This window comes from Oryctolagus cuniculus, chromosome 5, assembly GCF_051225735.1.
Source record: "Oryctolagus cuniculus isolate XC-2025 breed Fujian yellow rabbit chromosome 5, ASM5122573v1, whole genome shotgun sequence".
Taxonomy (NCBI): domain Eukaryota; kingdom Metazoa; phylum Chordata; class Mammalia; order Lagomorpha; family Leporidae; genus Oryctolagus; species Oryctolagus cuniculus.
In genome coordinates this window covers 162,704,539-162,724,248 of record NC_142871.1, presented here as the reverse complement: position 1 = coordinate 162,724,248, position 19,710 = coordinate 162,704,539, and the positions used below count along the sequence as shown (strand labels likewise).

Here is a 19,710-nt window from a genome sequence, read left to right as displayed (position 1 = left end):
CCTTAATTATAGGGCTGGGGGCTGGGAGAGGTCCAAGTTCAAGGCCTGGGCAGAGCTGGGAGGGGCTGCTTCCTGGTTCCTAGATGGTGCCTTCTTCCTGTGCCCTGGCCATGAAAGTGACAAGGCAGCTCCCTGGAGTCTCTCTCTCTCTCTCTCTCTCTCTCTCTCTCTCTCTGGTTTGTTTATTGATTTGAGAGGCAGAATTACAGACAGACAGAGGGAGATCTTCCATCTGCTGATGGCTGCAATGGCTAGAGCTGGCTTGATTCAAAGCCAGGAGCCAGGAGCCTTTTCTGGGTCTCCCATGCAGGGCAGGGAGGCACTTGGGCCATCTTCCATTGCTTTCCTGGACCATCAGCAGAGAGGCTGGATTGAAGAGGAGCAGCAGAGACATGAACCAGCACCCATATGGGATGCCGACGCCACAGGCGGAGGCTTAGCCCACTACGCCACAGCACCAGCCCCTGGAGTCTCTTTCCTAAGCCCTCTTGTGGCACTCATGAGGGCTCCACCCTCATGACCTCATCACCTCCCTAAGCCCCCGCCTCCTAACACTATCACTTTGGGGTTTGGGATTTCAACATGGGGATTTTGAAGGACACAAGTGCTCGGACCATAGCACCAGCCTTTTAGGAGTTTAGTATGAAAAATTCTCCCTGATTCCATTTTCACTCAGGCCTCTGGCCATTTCCCCTGCAGTCTATTAACAGTCTTTACACTAATGCAAAATTTATTACTTACTGAGTTTTCTCATTATTTTTTTAGTGGCTGAGCAGACGTGCCTGCGCTCTTAAACTCTGCCTGTTCATGCACTTTCTACAAAGAGCTCTCCCGTCTCCCTTCTTCATGTGATGAATGGCCACTCATCCATTCAGATAATTCACATGCCAACTCCTTAGGAAAAACCAATCCTGCTCCCATGAGGCAGGACCCGTCCAAACTCTCTCTGTAGATTGATCCATGAGGGCACTCAGTACGGGGCACAGCGATCTGTCTGTAAGTCACTGCCCACAGCTGCAGTTTGAACTCCTGCCAGCCAGATGCTGTCTCTGAGTCGCTTCTAGCACAGAGTTCAGCACACGTTATGTACCATTTCAACAGATGCAATCATAGCGTTGGCAAAATCGTTTCTAAAAAGTATACAGCTCAGTAAATTGTCCAGAGAGCACAGACCTGTGCAGCTGCCCAGCCAGATCAAGAATGATCAAACACCTGCCTCTCAGGAGCCCCGCCTTGTGCCCCCTCCTGTGCCTGCCTTCTTCACTCCCAGGGGCAAGCACTGTGTTGAGCTCTGCTAAGTTTACCATTGTGAACATTACATAAGTGAAGCCATCTTTCCCTGAACACGTGCTCGCAGGAATCATCCACACTCCTGGGGTCCCTGCATTATTTCATGCTGGGAGTTGATACAGCATTGCAGTCTAGGACTACGACTACAGCACCATTTGTGTTCCTACTGCTGGGGGTACTTGGGTTCTTTTCAGATCATGCTCTTGTAAACAGTGTTTAATGGTGCTCATGGACACACCTTTCTGTTGAGAGTAGACTGGCTGGGTTGGGGCAGACTTTTGTTCAGCTTTGGTGTGTGTGCCAAAGTGGCATATTGCGTGTGTGTGTGTGTGTGTATGTGTATGAGAGAGAGAGAGAGAGAGAGAGAGAGAGAGAGAGAGAGAGAATGTAATGATGCATTGTGGTTTTAACTTGATTTCCCCATAATTAATGAGCCTGAGCATTTTTCATAACCTTCCTGCCCACCTCAATAAACTCTGATGAATTTTCTGTTCAAATGTGTTGTCCATGTTTTTTTTATTTTTAAAGATCGATTTATGGCCGGCGCCGCGGCTCACTAGGCTAATCCTCTGCCTGCGGCGCCAGCACCCCGGGTTCTAGTCCTGGTCAGGGCGCCGGATTCTGTGCTGGTTGCCCCTCTTCCAGGCCAGCTCTCTGCTGTGGCCTGGGAGTGCAGTGGAGGATGGCCCAGGTCCTTGGGCCCTGCACCCCATGGGAGACCAGGAGAAGCACCTGGCTCCTGCCATCGGATCAGCGCGGTGCGCCGGCCGTGGCGGCCATTGGAGGGTGAACCAATGGCAAAGGAAGACCTTTCTCTCTGTCTCTCTCTCTCACTGTCCACTCTGCCTGTCCAAAAAAAAAAAAATATTGATTTATTCATTTGAAAGGCAGAGTTAGAGAGAGAGAGAAGGAGAGAGAGAGAGAGAGAGAGAGAGAGAGAGAGAGAGAGAGAGAGAGAATCTATCGCTGGTTCACTCCCCAGATGGCTGCAATGGCCAGAGCTGCACCGATCTGAAGCCAGGAGCCAGGAGCTTCTTTCAGATTTTCCACATGGGTGCAGGGGCCCAAATATTTGGGCCATTTCTTACTGCTTTCCTGGGCCATAGCAGAGAGCTGGATTGGAAGTGGAGCAGCCGGGACTCTAACTGGAAGAGAGAGAGAGAGAGACAGAGATGGAGAGACAAAGATCTTCCATTTGCTGGTTCACTTCCCAAATGCCCACAGTGGCCAGGGCTGGGCAAGGCAAAGTCAGCAGCAGGAACTCAGTTTGGGTGACCTATGTGGGTGCCCGGGACATCACCACTCATTTGCTGCCTCCCAGGGTGCACATGAGCACCCTGGAATGGGGAGCCACGTCAGGACCCCACATAGGCACTCTGAGATGTGGCTATCCCATGTGACATCCTAACCACTGTGTCAAATGCCCGCCTCTTCACTTTCTTGATGTTATTGTTTGGTAACAAAAAAATCCAAATTTTAACAAAAACCACTATAGCAGCTTTTTCATTTATGGTTAAAACTTTTAGTTTCTTATGTAAGAAATCTTCCCTTTTTCTGAGCTCATAAAGATATTCTCCCAAATGTTCTAGATTTATAAGTTTATCTTTCATATTTAAATCTATAGTCCACCTGGAATTAATTTTGCATGGTGTGGACGTAGGGGTCAAATTTTATTTTTCTGTATGGATACCCAATTCTCCCAGAACTAATTGTGAAGACCACTTTCCCCACTGCAGAGTAACACTTTAATTCTCTTTCAGTTACAATATTGCCTAGCCTCTACGGTGTTTTCTTCTTTGGCTTTGATTTATTTATAGGTATGTTGGAATTATTTCTAGTAATACTGTTGCCGTTCATTTCCAGTTTCATTCATTTCTTAAAAAGAGCTATTTATTTATTTAAAATGCAGAGTGAGAGAGAGGGAGGTCTCCATCTGTTGGTTCACCCCCTAAATGGTCACAACAGCTGGGCCTGGGCCAGGCTGAAGCCAGGAGTCGGGAACTTCATCCAGGCCTCCCATGTGGCTGGCAGGAACTTAAGTACTTGAGCCATCACCTGCTGCCTTCCCAGGCAACTCAGCAAAGAGCTGGATCAGAAGTGGAGTAGCCTGGGACTGAAATGGCACTTGGAGACGTTGTAAGCAGTGGCTTAACCTGCCGCACCACAACACTCGACCCTCTAGTCTAATTCTATTTTTTTTTTTTTTTACAGGCAGAGTGAACAGTGAGAGAGAGAGAGACAGAGGGAAAGTTCTTCCTTTTTCGTTGGTTCACCCTCCAATGGCTGCCATGGCTGGCGTGCTGCAGCCGCGCACCACAGCCGTTGCAATGCGCTGATCTGAAGCCAGGAGCCAGGTGCTTCTCCTGGTCTCCCATGGGGTGCAGGGCCCAAGGACCTGGGCCATCCTCCACTGCCTTCCTGGGCCACAGCAGAGAGCTGGCCTGGAAGAGGGGCAACCGGGACAGAATCCGGCGCCCCGACCGGGACTAGAACCCGGGGTGCTGGCGCCGCAGGCAGAGGATTAGCCTAGGGAGCCGCGGTGCCGGCCTAGTCTAATTCTTTTTAAATTAATAGTTTAGATTAACATGAGTACCTGTACATTTTATGGTGTACAGTGAAATATTTCAGCATATACACAGCATAAAGCAGTCACGCCAGGCTATTAGCACGTCCATCTCTTTCATCACAGGCTACAGTTCCTCTCCTGCTCTGTGGAACACCAGAACCCATTACTTTCAGCCAACAGCATATTGGTAACCATTCCAAGATCTCCCCACAACCTTCTCCAACTCTCTTCCCAGCCTCTATGACCACTACTTTAGATTCATATCAACTCTGTGTGTGTGTGTATGCATTTTTTAACTTCTACGTATGAGGGAAAATGTGGAATTTGTTTTTCTAGGTCTGGCTTATTCTGTTTAACATAATGATCTCCAATCCATCCGTTCTGTTGCAAATATCAGAATTTTGTCCTTGCTAATGACTGAGCAATTTTCCATCTTCTTGACTCATCCTTGATCTAGAATAATCCATATCTTGGCTATTGTTTACAGAAGTACAATAAACAGGGGCCAGTGGGTTGAAGCCCCAGCCTGCACTGCTGGCATCCCATATGGGCACTGGTTCTAGTTCCGGCTGCTCTACTTCCGATCCAGCTCCCTGCTAGATTTTTCCCTGGGAAAGCAGTGGAGAATGGTCCACGTCCTTGGGTCCCTGCACCCGTGCAGAAGACCTGGAAGAAGCTCCTGGCTCCTGGCTTTAGATCTGCTCAGCTCTGGCTGTTTGAGGCCATTTGGGGAGTGAACTAGCAGATAGAAGACCTCTCTCTCTCTCTCTCTGTCTCTACCTCTCCCTGTAACTCTGTCTTTCAAACAAACCAAAAATAAATAAATAAAGTTTTAAAAAGTGCAATAAACATGAGCGTGCAGGTATGTCTTCTTAAGCTGACTTCGTTTTCTTTGGATGTATTCTCAGAAGTGAAGGTGCTGGGTCCTAAGATCTAGTTTTAGTTTTTTGAGGAAACTCCATTTAAATCCTTGGCTCATTTCTTAGCTGTTTTGTTGTTACTATTTTTAAAGTTCTTTATATATTCTGGATTTTAATCCTTTATCAGATGTATAGTTTGTAAATAGTTTTTCCCATTCTGTCAGCTGTCTTTTCACTCGTTGATTGTGTCCTTGGCTGCAGAGAAGCTTCTTGGTTTGATAGAATCCATTTGTCTCTTTGTGCATTTAGGGATTTATTATTTTTTAATGTCCTGTGCATTTAGGGATTCATTCTAAAAAATGCTGCATTTGCCAAAATCTCAAAGTGTCTCCCCTCTTTTCCTCTAGTAGTTTCATGTTTTACATTTAGATCTTTGATTCATTTTAGCTTATTTTTTTATTGGGCTAAGGTAGGGGTCTTGTTTCAAACTTCTGCACATGGAAATCCAGTTTCCCCAGCACCATTTAATGGAGAGACTGTTCTTCCTCAAGGGAGGGATTTTAGCGCCCAGTGTGCATGATATTAACATTTTGAAAGGTTTTGAGCCTGGCTTTATGACTCAGCATGTGACCATTTTCTATAACTATTCCTGGGTACTTAAGGAATTACATGTGTTCTACACATTGTGTAACGACAGGTGCACTGTAGTATAGATGTCGATTTGATCAAGCTTAATTGTTGTGTTTGAATCTCCTATAGTTACTGCCTTTTTAGAGCAGTTCTCATTTATTTGAGAAGAAACAGAGAGATGGAGGTTGTGAGCTCCCACTTGCTGTGCACTCCCCGTGGCTGGACTGGAGCAGAGGCTGGGAAGTGGGAATATCATCCGGGTCTTCCACAGGGCAGCAGGAACCCAACAACTTGAGCCCTCTGCACTGCCTCCCAGGGGCTGCATTGGCAGGAGGCTGTAGTCAGGAGCCCGGGCCAGGAATTGAACCCAGGTACTCCACTGTGGGACACAGATATCTTAACTTGCATCCTGACCGTTGGGCTAAATGCCCAATCCCTTACTGACGTTTTTAAAGGGTCTTTTCCGCCAGTTAGGTTATTTGCTGCAAATGTGGAATTCTTACAGTCTGCTGGTGAAGTCTGTGTCTCTCTCTATCTCCAGGAAGTTATTTTTTGGGCTGGGTTACATGGCATAATGATCAAGGCACCACGTGGAGTGTCCACTTCCCAAGTGTAGGGCCTGAGTTCGAGTCCCGGCTCTGCTCCTGATTCCAGCTTCCTGATGAAGACGACCCCGAGAGGCACTCGTGACAGCGGAAGCAGCTGGGTCCCTGCCCCACCTGAGACGGGCTGACTCCCAGCTCCAGGCTTCAGCCTGGCCCAGCCAGGGCCGTTGCAGACATTTGGGGAATGAGCCAGTGGATGGACAATCACTCTGCCTCTAAAACAAATAAGATGAAAACAGACAAACTAAAAACTAGAACTTTAAAAAAGGAAGTTGGCTGTCGATGTTATTGTTGATTTGGGGAGAGAGTCTGCCTACCCCCATCTGTGGCGGCCTTGAAGATCTTTCTCTTTGGCTTTCAGCAGACTTTTGCTCGAAGCTTTGTTTTCTTTATCTTGTTGGAGGGTTGTAACGATTCCCGAATCCATCACTGTGTTGGTCGTCAGTTCTCAGCTGCTGTTTCTTGCAGTGTTTTATCTCTGTCTCCTCTCCCCTTCCCTTCCAGAATGCTATGTCCACTGCTAGATTTTTTCACTGTATTCCTGTTTGTCTCTTTCCTGTATTTTATAAACTTTTATTTTTTTATTTTTCATTCTACATATTTTCTTCTGTTGCTGCACTAGTTCTCTCTTCCATTGTATCTGGTGTGTGGAAATCCTATCCACTTAATTTGCTTTTGTATTTTTCAGTGTAGAATTTCCATTTTGTTCTTTTTATAGACTTTACATTTCTTTGCTTAAATTTCCAATCTTTTGTTTCCTTCAACATATTAATCAGGATTATTTTAAAATGTGAGATAATGCCACTATCAGGATTATATTTCTTTAAAAAAAAAAACTTTCTCTTTCTCTCCCTTCATCTTTCCTTCCCTCCCTTCTTTCCTTTCTTTCTTTCTTCAAAAGGCAGAGAGAGAGAGAGAATCTTCCACCTGCTGGTTCAATTCTCAAATGGCTGCAACAGCCAGGGCTAGGCCAAGCCAGAGCCGGGAACTAGAACCACTGTCCAGATCTCCCACATAGGTTGCAGAAGCCCAAACACTTGAGCCATCTTCTCTTGCTGTCCCAGGAGCACTAGCAGGGAGCTGGACCAAAGGAGGAGTAGCTGGGACTCAGACTAGCATCTCAGTGTGGGGTGGCAGTGTTTTAAGGGGCAGGTTAGTGCACTGTGCCGCAACGCTGGCCCTTTATCGTGTTCTTTTAATCACACTGTAGACTCCTTATGTGTACGATTATGTTTGACTGAGTTCTGGGGATTCGAAATGAAAACTTGTGGACAGAACCTAAGGCCTAGGATGATGTCATACTCCTCCAAAGAGGAATGCAAGTTTGTTCCTGGTAGACATCTAGGCACGTCAGCAATCTCAATTATCTTAATCCAAGCAGGACCGGGGTGATCCCAGCTGAAATGCAGTGTCTGTGAGAGGTGGTGTAGCCTTCAGGGTTCTGACCCAGTGTTCTGGAGGCCTGCCTGTCCGCTGGCATGTAGAGACCTGCTTCAATTTTGTACTGCCTCGTCCTCTGATTTGATCAAAAACTCAGTAAGAGCCCCATGTTGTGGTGCAGTGGATTAAGCCACTGCTTGTGACTCCCAGATTATCTGCCTTTTTATTTTAAGATTTATTTATTTATTTTAAAGAGTTACACAGAGAAAGGGGTGGGGGAGAGAGAGAGAGAGAAATCCTCTATCCACTGGTTCACTCCCAGTTGGCCGCAATGGCTGGAGCTGCGCCCATCTGAAGCCAGGAGCCAGGAGCTTCTTCTGGGTCTCCCACATGGGTGCAGGGCCCAAGGACTTTGGCCATCTTCTGCTGCTTTCCCAGGCCACAGCAGAGAGCTGGATTGGAAGTAGAACAGCCAGGATTAGAACCAGCGCTCATATGGGATGCCGGCACTGCAGTCAGCGGCTTTACCTGCTACGCCACAGCGCCGGCCCTTGCTCTGTTTTCAATGCAGCCCCCTGCTAATGTGCCTGGGAAAGCAGCAGACAACAGGCCAAGAGCTTGGACTCCTGCTACCCACTAAGAGACCCAGATGGACTTCCTGGCTCCTGGCTTCAGCCTGGCCCAGATCTGGCTGTTGTGGCCATTTGGGGAGTGAACCAACAAATGGAAGATTTCTCTTTCTCTCTCTTGGTCTCACTCTGCCCTTTAAATACACACATACATACATACATCTTTTTTAAAAACTGAATTAACTTATCATCTTTTCAGTTACCTCTTATGGAAGATTCAGAGGTCCCTACGTTAAAAAGTGGGCCCATTTTCTCACCCTGCCTTCATTTCTTTCCCCAGATTTTGACACTATAATTAGCTACTAGCCTGTCAGTACCCCAGTGGAGTCAACCATTTTTTTTTTTAAATTTGTTCTTTGAGGAAAGTTGGTCTGAACTGACCGATGCACCATTAACAGAAGCAAATTCCCGGCGTGAATCCTTTGTTACAATCATAGGTTAAGTACTTAGCCATTCACGGTGCTATGCTGAGGACACAGCAGGACACACGATGCCTTCCATATACATTAAGTGCATAATTACTTCTGCTGATGCCATCATATAATTGTAGCACTACTTGATAATCACAGAGCGTATCGCTGGCATGGGTTTTGACAGGAGGGTAGGGACTAAGCACTATTTCTTAATCCCATGGGTGTTCGGATGTTAGAAGTAGATGGAAGGATCATTTGCATTCACCCAGGTACCTTCATCCCCACTTTACAAAGCAGCAGCACAGCCCCAGGGGGCTGAGTCACTTGTCAAACATCAGACAGCCAGCCTGCGGCACTCACAGATTTTCACATGCGTGATCACATCTCCGAGAGCTCAGATCTCTCACAACACACCGGTTTTCGTCATTTGAGAATTCTTCCGAATGTGAGTGGGACTTCAAGTGTTTCTGATCCTAAGGCAGTGAGGCTGGAACACTTGATGGGACAGGGTGTTCGAGTCCTTAAGTACAACTGGAAGAAAAAGGGCACAGGCAGGAACAGGCTGATCTGTTGAATAAGCTGATGGATTATTTTCATGAGAACAATGAAGAAAGTGGACAGGGAGCAGGGAGAGTCACGGCTACCTTGTCCCAAAGCACCTGAAAGCAGAAAGCGAGGCCCCTGGGTTGTTGTTTAACTCGTGCACCTGACCGTAACAAGGGTAAAGCTTAGCAGGAGTGACAGCCATCGGGGCAGCGGTGCGAGAGTGCAGGACGGAAAGGGATGGCCAGTAAGAGATGCTGCTCATGAAGATAAACGTAGAAGGAAAAGCTTCGTGCAACACAGGGATTGTTTCTGGACCCACACACCACACAAACGTAGGGCAGCCCTTATATGGTAGCGCACTTGAACTAGTCATGGGTGAATTCCCCAAGTCCCTAAGTCCAAACCATTGTCTCCCCTCTCCTGTGCTCCCACCCTGCCACAGGACGTGTGCTAAACAGAGATACCTGCTCGGGTGCGGGGTGCTTGAAGGAGAGACTGCTCTGGTGTTGTGCTACTGGCATCGCTCTGAACGACTTTATCCGTTCACTCGTCCGCGAAGCACTCGTTCAAATGCATGCTAGGAGCTAAGGAAGCTGATAACAGACAGGACTCCCGCGGCCAAGACGCCGCTCGGCTGGCTCGTGGGATTTCCTGGAGCCCATGTTGCTCTTGGCTGTGCAAAAAACAAGATTCTTAACTTTTATGATTACATAAAAATCAGAGGTTACAGCATTTAGAGGAAAGTACTCAGGATGGCTGCAGGCTGCGTGTGCCACTGGGGGACGGGTATGACCGCAGGGCCTGTGCGAGGGTCCCAGTACCCGGCATGACCTCGCATACTGACAACCAGTGTCCCTTTTCCTAGCATGGTGGGAATACAGCAACGTGATATCTCAGGACTGCTCTCAAAGATCTGGGTGACCAGAGAGCCACCGCTCTGTGCAGCAAGGAAGAAGAGGGTGATGGCACTTGGGAATGCTGGCCGTATGCTACAGTCAAAACGAGCTGAGGACAGAAGGAATGCCAACATCAGATGACATTCTTGTTTATCAGCTAACTAAAATTAAATCACATCAAACACACCATTCCTCAGTAGCGCTCAGTTCATTCCAAGTGCCCCAAGTCACAGATGGCTGGTGCCTACTGTCCTGGTCAGCCTAGGCACAGAATACAGAATGTCCCACCAGGCAACATGGCAGGTGCAATGTGTCTTAAGACCACTGAAGGTTGGGATTGTACATGGTGCTGATGGGTTTAGACAGCAAAGAAGAGGAACTATTTAAAAATATGATTATGTGGAATATGAGGTTTTGTTTTTTAAAAATTCAGCTATAAATCTGAACATGTAATTTAAAAAAATGAAGGCTCTTTGGGTGACTGTTTCAAGTCTTCTCTGTGGGACAGGCAAGATGCTGTGCCCTCGTGTGTGGCCACACGGGATCATCGTTACGTCATCTCAGTGCCACACGGCTCCTGGATAAGGGAAAACGACCTGCAAAGTAAAACACTGCAGAGGGGGCGTGGCTTCATCCTGCAAACAGGACGGGGATTCAGAAAATACATGGAAAGACAAAGCCTGCATTGTAACACAGCAGCCTGAGCTGTTGCCTGCGACACCCCACCCGACATCACAGCTCCAGTTCAAGTCCTGGCTGCTCGGTTTCTGACCCAGCTCCCTGCTAACGTGCCTGAAAGGCAGCGGAAGACAGACCAAGTTCCTGGGCCCGTGCCATCCACGTGGGAGACCCAGACAGATCTAGTTCCAGTCTCCTGGTTTAGCCTCGTGGTGGCCATCTGGGGAAGTAAATCAGAAGATGAAAGATCTCCTTCTGTCTCTCCCTCTCTCTCCCTGTCACTCTGCCTTTCAAATAAATAAAACAAATCTTTAAAAAAGATGTTTATTTTAGTGTAAAAAAAGTTTGAAATCCATGCACACAAACTTACACTGTCTGCCTCCTAGTAGCTTCAATAATATGGGAGTTTTTTAAAAAAGTTTTCTATGTTTAAACTTGGCTCAGCCGATTAATTTATTGCAGCCTGAGCCCATTTCTTCCCACTTTCCTTCCTTCCTTTCTTTGCAAATTCATTTGAGAGGCAGAGTTACAGAGAGAGAGAGAGAGAGAGAGAGAGAGAGAGATCTTCCATTCTCTAGTTTGCTCCCCAGAAGTCTGCAAACTGCCAGAGCTGGGCCGATCCAAAGCCGGGAGCCAGGAGCTTCTTCCAGGTCTCCCATGGGGTGCAAGAGCCCAAGCACTTGGGCCATCCTCTATGCTTTCCCAGGCCATAAGCAGAGAGCTGGATCAAAAGAGGAGCAGCCAGGCCAGGAACTGGTCCCTATTTGGGATATAGAATCCATGGAGGAGGCTTAGCCTTCTATGCCACAGCACCCGCCCGAGAGATAATTCAAGGTTTGCCCCGGACCTGGTCATGAAGGAGAGACAGGATGGAGCTATTCTGCAGTGGATTTTGGTTAGTGCAACTTCTCTAGCTCATGTTGCCATGTTGCATTCTACGTGGCAACTACTTGCTCAAATCCAAGTCAGTTTGATATAGCCTACTTTCAATCTGACAACACAAGACAGCAGTTCATTCGTGCAGTATTCTTCGCGTCCTGGGCACGAATGAGACCTGTGGTACCGTCAAGCCTATAACCCCGGCTGAATGAGATTGATTAGCACTGGTGTCTTTGATGCCTCCTGACCGCCCCCTGGTGGAGGGATTCATGTCTAGATGGCAGCAGAGAAGGAAGCCAGTTATTTCCTGAATATCTATTCCGTCCCTCAGTAACCTGGGGTTTGTTGTCAGCTCTACAGGAGAAGGGAAGCCCAGGATGTCCCTTTGAACACGTGCGTCCTCGACCATGGCAGGGGGCGCCCAGCTCGGGGTCCTGCCCAAACGCTTGGAACAGAGGGGCCGTTCTCTCCAAGGTGCAAAAAAAGACTTAACCAGCGTTGCTGCTCTGCCTGGCCTGGAATCCTCCCCTTGGCAGTGGCTAACACCCAGTGATTCAGAGGAAGTCCTGTCAGCTCTTCAAAGCAGACCTAACTCATGGTGTGATGTTATTCGGAGGCATTGGAAGAAGCCAAGAAAGGAGGCAGGCTGGGGAGAAATTCCTTCCGTTGCACGATCAGCTTACATGCCATACCATCGGATTTGGTTATCCTTATCTTTTCTCACATAGCTACAAATGTTATGACTGGTCATGGCGACCAGACTTCCAGAAAGAAGTCCAGCCCCACTATCTGCCTCCGTGACTGCCCGTGCGGCTAAGTTGCTCGGCCCAGAGCCGTGCTGTGCGGATAGCTGCACAGTGGAGTGGGTCAGTTACCAGTCCTCAACTCCCTCAGGTGCTTCTAGCTCTCACGTTAGCACGTGAGGCATTAAAAAAAGCCTTTTAATTTTGCATCAACTCCTTTCGGTTGAGCAATTTAATCTAAATAGCCATTAACCTCTTTTTCTTATAGTAACTTAAAAATTAACTACTTTAAAAAAAAACCTATGAAGTCCTGATTACAAATATTGAGGGGCTACAATAAAAAGGAAGGTGAATATCTCTCCCATTGCACACCTGTGAGCCCCTGGCTCCCAGCCCCTACCTAAGGCAGCCATTAGTAGCAGCTGCTGCTGTACACTTCAGGAAGATGACACACACACACACACACACACACACGCACACTCACAGCTGCATAGCACGCCAGTTTGAACATACCACATTGATTTAGGTAGTTCTATACTGATGAATGTTTATGTCGTCTCCAATAATTTGATCTTTGTACACATCTTTTTTTTAAATCATATATTACTTATTTTACTTAAAAGGCTGAGAGACAGAGAGCAAGCTCTTCCAATTCTGATTCACTCCCCCTGAATACCTGCAGCAGCTAGGGCTGGGCCAAACTGAAGCTGGCCGTCTGGGTCTCCCACATGGGTGGCAAGGACTCAAGCACTTGAGCCATCATTTGCTGCCTGCCAGGGTGTGCATTAGGAGGAAGCCGGATCAGAAGTGGAGATACGACTTGAATCTAGGCACTCCGATTTAGGAAGTGGGCATCCAAGTGGCATCTTGCCCGTGGCACCAAATGCCCACCTCAGACATTTTCATTTACTGACGCAAGTATGTGCATTTGCATTAACAGATCCTTCTAGAATGCCCTCCAAAGAGTTTACGTCAGAGTTTCTCGTCCCACCAATAGTGTGTAAGAGGTGCTGTTCCCCATGACCTGCTAACACAGTCCCTTCTAATCAGAGTTCACAGTTCTCTATCTTGTGCCAGTTTTGCCTGAACAACACACAAGGTACAGGGACTGCCAGGTTATTCCTGGTCCTGACACTGAGCCTCCACCTTGTCTCTCGGGACATCAATGTCACTTGTAGAAGGCCTAAGACCTAATAAAGCAGAAACAAACAGGACCAACAAACCAAACAGCGAACGTGGACAAACCAACTACAGGCACCGACAGATCTCTGGGCTCCGTCGGATCTAGGAACTAACTATTTCACACCCATAATTATTTGTGTGTTTCTGGAGGCAGAGGTGGGGTGGGGAATCTATATATTTCATCACCAGATCCCCAAAATGTTCTGTTACTTCTGCCAAAAACAGCTGAGAATCAGTGATATGTGCTAACAAGAGAGAGAAGGGGCCAGTAGTGGTGGTGCAGTGAGTTAAACTGTTGCCTGCAAAGCCAGCATTCCACACTGGAGCTCTGGTTTGAGCCCGGCTGCTCCACTTTTGATCCAGCTTCCTGCTAATGGCCTAGTAAAAGCGGCAGAGGATGGCCCAACTGTTGGGGCCTCCGTTACCCACATGGGAGACCTGGATGAAGCTCCTGGCTCTGGCTTCAGCCTGGCCCAGGCCTGCTGTTGCAGCCACGTGGGGAGCGAGCCAGTGGATGGGAGATCCCTCTCTCTCTGTAACTCTTTCAAATAAATAAATTTTCAGAGAGAGAGAAAATTAAAATAGGATTAAAATCCAAAGGCCTGACTTTATGTCAGTATCAACTACATAATGCATAGAGCATTTAAATCATTGATATGTAAAATCAGTGAAATCACTCTACACATCTCTTTTTTTTGTTTTTTTAATTTGACAGATAAAGTTAGACAGTGAGAGAGAGAGAGAAAGGTCTTTCTTCCATTGGTTCACTCCTCAAATGGCGGCTATGGCTGGAACTATGCCGATCCGAAGCCAGGAGCCAGGTGCTTCTCCTGGTCTCCCATGCAGGTGCAGGGTCCAAGTACTTGGGCCATCCTCCACTGCACTCCCCGGCCAAGCAGAGAGCAGGACTGGAAGAGGAGCAACCGGGACTAGAACCCCGCGCCCATATGGGATGCCAGCGCCGCAGGCGGAGGATTAATGAAGTAAACCACGGCAGTGGCCCCTCTACACATTTCTAAACAAAATCTGTGACCCAATGTGGTTCTGCCAAAGTTCTGTTGCATCAAGTAGAGATGTTAGCAACGACAACTTAGCTTCCTGGTTCTGTCATCTCCTAAGAGAACACGAAGGCCCCAAAGCAGGAAAGCTGTGACCCGAGGGGAACCGGCAGCTCTCTCCCCTCAGCGCACTCCGAGGACCCGCGTCCCCCCATGTCACAAGCCTGAGATTCTGCAAGACACAGGCAAACCCTGTCCTGTAGGGTCCACTGCAGGAAGGACCAGCTCCCAGAAGCCACTGCCAGCCGGAACCGGCTCTGAAACTCAAAAGGGCAGGCTCAGTGCCGCCATCTTGCTTTCGATAGGTGTGCTGGGGGAGCCCAAAGCAAGGAGCCGCATTTTGAGTCCTGGATCTGCTGCTGGTGAACTTCGGTTAAGTACCGAGCCTCTCTGAGCTTCCGTTCTCAGCATCCGATAAACATGGTAACCTCTTTACTGCTGGCTTCAGGGCACTGAAAGGTTCAAAGAAAATCAATGTGAGCAGTTTTTTAAAATCACCATAGGGGGAAACTGAGGCAGAAGACTGTGCTAGGTTATCCAGCAAGAGAGGAGTAAGAGTGGGGGGCCGGGTGCCATCGAGTGGTTCCAAGTCCATATTCTTCCCCATTCCAATAAACTCTTTCCTAATGATACAGTTATTGCTATGATTATTACAATTTTATATGCTTCAAATCAGCTACTGGTTAAACTTCAAAAAATTCATGAAAAATGTGTACTACAAAAAAAACTACGCAGGATTTCAAATTGCAGCAAGATAAAACTAACTTTTAATTCCATTTTCCATGAACTTCTTGAAACAGCTGCATATACTAATAATTGACAGCATCGGACTCGGGCTGTTTGGACGGGTTAGCTAAATCCTCTAGATGGACCCCTGTCTCCCATGTAGGAGACCTGGATGGAGCTCCTGGCTCCTGGCTCCTGGCTTCGACCTGGGTCAGACCTGACTCTTGCAAGCATTTGGGGACTGAATCAGTAGAGGGAAACGCTTTCGCTCTTTCTTTCTCTATAATTCTTTCAAATAAATAAATAAATATATTTTTAAAAAACTGTGTTAAATCTTGGTTCCACTGTATAGTTTATTCACCCTACTAAGCTTGACCCAGATGTGGTTATCTTTCATTTACAGGTGAAAAAAACTGGAGCACAAAGAAGTAAAACACAGCCAGCCGCTGAGATTCAGTCAGTCGCCTGTACCACTGCTTACTGGCAGCTTAACAAGTTGTGTAAACTTCAGCCAACTCCCGGCCCTCTGCACTCCTTCAGATTCTCTTGTATAAACAGACAGAAGTGCCTGCTCTGTAAGATCAATGAGACTGTATACATAAGGCTGCTATCAAAGAGCCTGCCACTCGGCGGAGGCTGCAGCCCCCTTTGTCTCTTTGCCCCCCTGCCCAGTCACATGGCACTTGTCTTCTACGTCCTGCCTCCAGCACGAAGCCCCCTGCGAGGGGGAAGGACCGAGCACAGCGATCTCTCCTTCCCCTAAAACACAGTTCCAGCCTTCACCTCTAAGTTGCTACCCAGCCGTTCCCTTTACTTCTAACTTCTGCTTCCTCGACTCAACCTTTCCACAGGGCAGCTGCCGCAGAGCGTGCTTCATTCAGCCACGTACACGGGGACAGCTGGGTAAATGTTGACTGGCTGGGCAGCGCGGGCCCCTGGGTGCAGACACTGCTGGGCCCACGTTGTGCTGCAGCAGGTTAACCCACCACCTGCAATGTCGGCCCTCCACATGGGAGCGAGGGGCCGAGTGCCAGCTGGCCCACCGCAGATGCAGCTCCCTGCTAATGCACCTGGGAAAGCGGAAGATGGCCCACATATCTGGGCCCTGTCACCTATGCGGGAGACCCAGGTGGAGCTCCAGGCTCCTGGCTTTGGCCTGGACTGGCCTCAGCCATCGCAGCCATTTGGGGAGTGAACAAGCAGATGGAAGATCTCTAACTCTGCCTTTCAAATAAAGAAATATTTTTTAATAAAAAGAAAGATACGGTAGGGGCTGACGGCGGGGGAGGAGCCGGGCCCAGTGCCGGGTGCAGGGGCGAGAGACGAGTGTCCTTATCCTAGCGACTGAGGCTCGGGGCTTGTAAGCAGGTTGGAGTCTGTAAGCAGGTTGATGTTTCTGAGGAAGGCAATTCAGCAATTTCCAAGAAGAGCTAAAAGAATGTCTGAAGAAACAATTAGAATTCTGTTTCTCACGAGAAAATTTGTCAGGATCTTTACTTGATATCTCAGATGGACAGTGATCAATTTGTCCCAATTTGGACTGTTGCCAACAAGGAAGAAATAAAGAAGCTGACCACAGACCCAGATTTAACTCTCGAAGCATTGAGACCGTCTCCCATGGTTCAAGCTGATGAGAAGGGCGAGAAAGTGAGACCAGGTCGTACGCGCTGCATTGTGACCCTCAGAGATTCCTGAAGCAACACCAGTAGAGGAAGTGAAAGCTCTGTTCAAGAATGAAGCTGTCCCAAAGCGATCAGCTGCGCATTCGCACACAATAGCAACTGGTATATCACCTTCCAGTCAGGCACAGATGCACAGCAGGCTTTTAAATACCTAAGAGAGGCTGGAGCCGCGGCTCACTAGGCTAATCCTCCGCCTGCGGCACTGGCACACCGGGTTCTAGTCCTGGTAGGGGTGCCGGATTCTGTCCCGGTTGCCCCTCTTCCAGGCCAGCTCTCTGCTGTGGCCAGGGAGTGCAGTGGAGGATGGCCCAAGTGCTTGGGCCCTACACCCCATGGGAGACCAGGAAAAGCACCTGGCTCCTGGCTTAGGATCAGCGCAGCGCGCTGGCCGCGGCGGCCATTGGAGGGTGAACCAACGGCAAAGGAAGACCTTTCTCTCTCTCTCTCTCTCTCTCTCTCACTGTCCACTCTGCCTGTCAAAAAAAAATACTTAAGAGAAGAAGTTAAAACTTTTCAGGGCAAGCCAATCATGGCAAGGATACAAGCCATCAACACTTTTTTTTGCGAAGAATGGTTATGGATGAATGGATGCTAGTATGTATAACCAGCCCGTTCAAACTCACGCACAATACGCCGCAGCGGTCTTTACGCAGCCTGTATATAATGCTCACCAGCAGTGCTCAGTCCACGTGTCGTGCCTCAGCCTTGCTCTCCAGATCCTGCACCTCACTTTGAAACACCCCTGGCTCCCTTTCCCGATGGTAGTTCCATGAATGGCTTTAATTCACCAGGATCTTTTAAAACAAATGCTGCTGCTATGAATATGGGTCGACCATTCCAAAAAAAATCATGTGAAGCCTCATTTTAGGTCATCTGGTGGTTCAGAACACTCAGCAGATGGCTCTGTGTCATTGGGGGATGGACCACTGAACAGGTCTAGTCCAAGGAACTTTCCAACGGAACGGCCTACCCCTGTAGTAACAGGGCACCAGGAGCAAATTCTCCTTCCAAAGGAGGCTCCCACTTCGCAGGTGGAACAGAATGGAGAACACTTTTCAGAGGTCAGAGACGACGAGAAGAAGACAGGATCCCAAGACCCCATTCCTCCAGCGCTGAAGCAAAGCCTCCCACCCCGAAATTTGACTTACTAGCCCCAAATTTCCCTCCTTTACCTGGAAGCTCATCGAGAATGTCAGGTGAACTTGCTTTGGAGAATAGGATGTCTGATGTCGTTAAAGGTGTCTACAAAGAAGAGGATAATGAAGACTTGAGAGTGAGTGGCCCAGTGCCTGCAGAGGATGAGCGGACAGACTGCACTTCTGCCCAGCAGCTCAGTATGACTCCTAGTCCTCCCAGTGCAGGTGCACCTCCTGTGTGAAGCACAACTCAGCAAGAAGAGGGTCTAATAGAAGACTCCGCTGTTCCGAAGGATGCTGTCAACCAGACGAATATACCAGGTTCTTCCCCAAGTACTGCAAAGCCATCCGGGACAAATACTTCTTCACCTTGTAGCAGTAACATAAATTCAGCTGTCACTGTGGCTCTACAGGAACCCCGAAAATCAAGTTATGCTGAAGTGTGCCAGAAGCCCCCTAAAGAGCCATCTCCAGTTCTTGCGCAGCCACTATGGGCACTTCGCTCCAATGTGGTGTCTCCCACCAAAAATGAAGAGGATGGAGCTCCTGAGAAGTCTGAGAAAGCACATGGAGAACCAGAAGCGAGTGCTAGGAAGGATTATTCTGGCTTCCGAGGCAATGCCATTCCCAGGGCAACAGCTGGAAAATCAGGGAACAGAGACGCCAGTTCAGCCATAGGGCTGCACCTCAGGAGTGACTCGACGTAATGGTAAAGAGCAGTATGTGCCACCCAGATCACCGAAGTAAAAAAAAAGAAACAAGACAACAAAACAAGAAATTATTTGGAAACTTCTCTCTCTTCCCATTGAACTTGAGCCGGATAATTTGAACTGTTTTGGAGGGGAGGGTGGAGACAAGAGTGAAACAAGAGAAAGAATGTCCTTAAATCATTGTGGATTTTGGAGCTGTGAGCAGTAGAATCCCGAAATTCATCTCTAAAATGATTTTAAAATGCTGGAGGATTCCAATCAGTATAAATATAAATATATAGAGAGAGGTAGATATATATACGCATATAAAAATATAATTTTTCTATTTTTGTTTTTGATTTTAATTTGCAGAGATTTTCTGCCTGGAATCAATTTTGAGGGTTCAGATTTAGCTTGGAAAAAAAAAAAAAAAACATTGTACATCCTTCGGTATAGGAGTTGAGGGAGTGAGAGAAAATATTTTTTGAAGAAGTGTTTCTGTAAAATTACAAATTACTTTCTTTAATCTATTCAAAGTTTGGCTTGAAGAATGCCATCTCTGACCCTATGGCCTTGTGTCGCAAAGCAGATCCGTGGCTGGGGTGCCTGTTGTGGGCGTGAGTGTGTGATTTAAGCCAAATCGGTTGTCATGTTCATAAATGATTTGAAAACTGAATGTAATACTTGAGTAGATTTTTCAGTTTGAAAATTTAGTTTGTCTTTTTGACCTTACTAATATTTCTTTCAACAAGTTGTTAAGCTCTGATTGTGCTTGGAGATGTGACTACCAATCAGTTTGATACCCAAGGAAAGAGTGGGGATTATTTTAAAACTGAAAATTTCATCTTCGATCCGAGTGGACGTGTCAGGTGGACTGAAGACATTTGAACTGCTCTGTGGTTTTTCTTCTCCTCTTAAAATGAGAAACAAAAAAAAAAATTATTATTCTGTATTCTTTGCCTACCCCCAAAAACAAAATAACCAACCACTTACTGAATTGTATGTTTCTATCTACTTTGACCAGTCTAGTCAAATCATATAACTGTTATACATTTCAGAATTCCATGTTGAAGTATTTTACTCTTCTGTTCACATATTTAGAATTTTAGGTTCTAGAGTGAT

General features: G+C 47.4%; 1 long non-coding RNA gene and 1 pseudogene across 1 annotated transcript; one reads left to right on the top strand and one right to left on the bottom strand.

The window, feature by feature from the left end:
- Positions 1-7,313: 7,313 nt before the first annotated feature.
- LOC149126837 (uncharacterized) lies at positions 7,314-9,578 on the bottom strand. Its single transcript, XR_016234311.1, has 3 exons — positions 9,384-9,578; positions 8,734-8,904; positions 7,314-7,783 (listed from the first exon to the last, which is right to left on the bottom strand). It is a non-coding gene; the product is annotated as an uncharacterized LOC149126837 (long non-coding RNA).
- Positions 9,579-12,121: 2,543 nt separating this feature from the next.
- On the top strand, positions 12,122-19,477 carry LOC127482655 (la-related protein 4-like; annotated as a pseudogene).
- The last annotated feature ends 233 nt before the right edge of the window (positions 19,478-19,710 follow it).